General features: G+C 26.9%; 1 long non-coding RNA gene across 1 annotated transcript; it reads right to left on the bottom strand.

The window, feature by feature from the left end:
- Nucleotides 1-939, bottom strand: LOC140810449 (uncharacterized). Its single transcript, XR_012113255.1, has 2 exons — nt 604-939; nt 1-451 (listed from the first exon to the last, which is right to left on the bottom strand). It is a non-coding gene; the product is annotated as an uncharacterized lncRNA (long non-coding RNA).
- Between the last annotated feature and the right edge of the window lie 3,502 nt (nt 940-4,441).

The following is a 4,441-nucleotide window of genomic DNA, read 5'->3' as shown; positions in this document are numbered from 1 at the left end:
TTCTATCCAATACCAGAAAACTTGCCTGGAATCAGCTGTCCTTGAAACAATAACATCAATAATTACAAACAAATTAAAAACCTTAACTTTCACGCTAAACAAAATTCAACAAATTCAAAAGGGACTCTAATTTTAGAAAAAAAAAAGGAAAAAAAATTATATTATATATAAAAAAAGACTAGAGATGGCATCCGAAGCAATTACAGGTTTTGGGAGTGAAGGAGCAGAAGCCGAAGGGCCTGTTCGGGATGTTGCAGTTGATCGCATAGCAACACGGCGACGCCAAGCAGTAGCTTCTGCTCCGGCCTCCACAGCAAGTGCACAGCGCGCAAATCTGAAAACTCCCCAGTCTTCTCCGGCTCTCGTTCACCATAATCATCATCTCTTCCGTCCCCATCGGCACCATCTCCACCGCCGCGCTCACGTTCCCCTCCGCCGTGAACCCATTTTCCTGCCAATTCACAACTCAGTCATGATCAACCAATCAAAGAAATGAAAGACGTGGAATGGAATAAAACCCATGAATTTGCTAGAGGACTGATAGAGATCTAAGTTATATATCAAACCGGAAGATTTCGATTATTCTTTCAGAAATATACTCACGAGGGACGATTGAGTTACTTCGGTTGATGCACTGGATGCAGCGAATAACAATAGGAACAGCGACCAGAGGACCCCGCCAGCAGTTGGACGCATCTCTTGCCGTTGTTATTCAGCTTTTTGGCGAAGGAATCTCGAAAATGGCGGAGAAAAGAGGTTTGCAAATTAGGTGAAAGCGTTGTCTTTGGTATAAATAAGATGGATATGGATAGAGAAGGTGGGGGTTAATGGGATTCAACTGTAAAGAAGAAGATTTTAATTTCTCCACACTTCCTTTTTTCCAAGAGAAAAGTGGAGTAATGGAGTTCGGAAGGTAGTGGAGATAGAGAGTGTGTGTGTGAGTAATTAAACTTTGATAAAAAGTTGGTCACATCTCGTATTTTGTGACACAGATATTTTATTTGACTCATTCATGAAAAAATATTATTTTTTATGTTAAGAGTATTATTTTTTATTGTAAATATCGTTAGGGTTGATTCGTATGAAAGATGAAGATTCATTAGACTTTGTTTAATGGAAGATAGCAAGTGTCATTATATGTTTTATTTTAACTACAATAATTCTCGCAATATCATAATACACTAATACTATTTATAATAAAAATAATATATTTTAAAAAAACCAAAATATTATATTTTTGTTACAAATTGTTTGACGTTACATAATAAAAACATTAATTAAAAAATGTTAATCAATGTAATTAACTAAATTTATAAATATAAAATTATGTCATGACTCTAAAATATTATTCTAAATTATTGAATTATTATGATATATTATTAGATTGAGATACAAAATGCATTAATTAAATAAGAGTAACGTCTTACTTTAAGGGAACATTGTAAAATTATTATTGTAAGTAAGACTGTGTTTAAATTTTGGTCCTGCTTCGATCTTTGTTTATTGACTTTGATTTTTTTTTTTTTTTAAAATTTCCTACCAACACAAAAAAATGTTCAGACATTAAACTATATGGAATTGACCTAAGGGAAGTGACAAAAAAATTGGAAAAAATGATCTCGTAAGTTGACCTATTTTTGCTTTTTTTTTCTCCTTTAAATAGTCAATTACTTTTTTTTCATTGACTTAATTTTATTTTATTTTTGGAGATTTTTTTTTACTAAAAACCACTTTAATTATTGTCGAAAGATTCTTGCGTGACATCGTAATATAGTAAATAATTATTAAAAATATATGTATAATAAAAATTGAAGACGTTAATAATAATAATAATAATAACTAACAATAATATGAGAAAAAATGACAAACATTAATAATAATAATAACTTTAAGAATTCGAATCCATGCAAAAATTGTTTCTAAAATTTCTTTGTGTGACATCGTAATGTAGTAAATAATTATAAAAATAACAATATGATCGAAAAAAAATGAGAAACATTAATAATAATAATAATAATAATAATAATAATAATAATAACCATCATCATCATAACTTAAGAATTCGAATGCATCCATGCAAAAATTGTTTCTATAATTTCCAACCCTTAACTAAAATTTATAATATATAATGAGGTCATTGTTTGTAAAAAACAAATTCCGACCGTTATTTGGTTTCTATATTTATTGTTTAAGTAACAGTCGATTAATTTTAAAACAAAAAAAAAAACTCGAATTGGAACATTTTTTTCTGCAACTTACAGGTTTTCCGGTTCAACCTCGGTCAATCTATCCATTTTTAGTTTTCAAAACTATGGTCGGCTGGACTGTTTTTATATCAATTATTATCTCACTCGTGCCACGTACAAACTATTAAAATTAATAAATATGTATTTTTTTAATAAATAATTAAAATTATGATATGACCATTTGTATACAATTTGAGATCGTATTCAAATAAAAATAACAATGATGTCGTCAAATTGAATTAATTATTATTTTATTCGATATATTGATTAAGTTGAACTGTTATTAATAAAAAAATTAGAAAAAATGTTAACAATAAAATGCTATTTGACAATCAAAATATATCGATGTATGAACATCAAATATACAAAATATTCAGATATCATTTGTTCGGTTGAGAAACACATGCAATCTTGATTTTGATGATAACAAAACTTATTATTGTATTTCTAACATGTTTACTCAAGTGTGTGGTTTTAGCTCAAGTTGGAAGCCGTAACTCGAATTTAGCCAAATTAAAAATCTGACAAATTACATTGTTTTGATGATTTCTCACAGCTTGATAATGCAAATGACAAATCGTCAAAACCACTCAACAGAAAACTCAATTTAGGACATTTTGTATATCACGTCAGTATCGGATATTATCTGAACAAAATAATGGCAGCAAAACCAAACTGATTGAACGAAAACAACAATCAACTGAACGTGATAAATTACGATATTTTGGTCAGTCTAAATAGATTGTTAATCCAAATGAAACAATTCAGTATGTCTTGTAAAGCTAAGATAAGATCTACAAATAATATTTACAAGTCAAAGTCTGAATCGGAGAATAAGATACTGATAAAAGACGATAAAGATATGTGTTCTGCGCATGCTGAAATCAGCAATGCTGGTTTCAAACTACCTCGTTAAGTTGGTTCAGTTAAGCAGACGAGCAAACTGAAAGACCAATGTAGCAGGTTCAGTTGAGCAGCGAGCAAAACTGAATGACCAGCTGAGCAGATGAACAAAAATGAATGACCGGTTGAGTAGGCATGCAAAACTGAAGGACCAGCTGAGCAGGTTCAGTTGAGCAGAGTGGCAAAGTTGGATAAAATCGTCAAAATCATATAGGCTCGAGAAAAGTGGCTAACAAAGTTGAAAATCTATTTTGAATATCAATAAACTTTTATAGAATATTTTAAAGTCTTTATTGAATACCTATAGACTTTTAAAATATACAAAAATCATTAAATTTTTTACATTGAATATGCCCCAGTAAATGAAATGATACGATCAATACACACACTTAAAGAGTATTGTTTACACTCTATTTTTTAAAACATACTTCATATTTACTCTAAAATGCCTACTATTTCTTCAAATGATTTTTAAAAATATTTATATAAATGTACAATGTCTTTTATATAGTATTTAATCAAATATAATAGAATATTAAATAATTCACAAAAACTATTAAGAGATCATTTTATGGGTCAATTTGTGAGATGAATCTTCTATTCGACGCGACTCAGGAAAAAATATTATTTAACATCAAAATTATTATCTTCACTCAAGATCTGACCGAATTAACCCGTTCTATGAATATATATCTATGAGATCATCTGACATGATATTTATTAGAACTGATTTAGCTATATTTATTTTTTCTAATTCAAATAATTGTTCGTAAATACGTTAATAAAAATTTAATTTAATTATTGTTTTCTAATATTTTTTAAGTATCATAATAAATTATTATATAATAATAATATTATTAGTATTTTTCTTCAAAAATATATTGTAGCGAATTTTAAGATAATTTTTTTATTTTCTAATAATTATTTATATTCATATTTATAATATCTATTTCTTTAATTTAATGAATTACGAAAAAAATTATAAATATTTATATAATTTATAATTATTATGCGTGTCATTATATATTTAAATTTCTAAAATAAAATTATTTTTAATCAAATAATAAATATTTATATTCTTATTTTTAACATAAATTATGATTTTATTTACATATATAATATATTAATATATTTTTGTTTAGTATTATTTTAAAATGGTTTAAATAGACATATAAAAATAATAAAAAAATAATTTATTTTTTAAAATAAATAAATTAATAATATTTAAAATTTAAATATTATTAAATATAACACTAATTTACCATTATTATTATTTTTAGTACGAATTTTTT

This window comes from Primulina eburnea, chromosome 1, assembly GCF_022965805.1.
Source record: "Primulina eburnea isolate SZY01 chromosome 1, ASM2296580v1, whole genome shotgun sequence".
Classification (NCBI taxonomy): domain Eukaryota; kingdom Viridiplantae; phylum Streptophyta; class Magnoliopsida; order Lamiales; family Gesneriaceae; genus Primulina; species Primulina eburnea.
The sequence above is the reverse complement of the archived record's forward strand: the minus strand, read 5'-3'. Positions and strand labels throughout refer to the sequence as shown.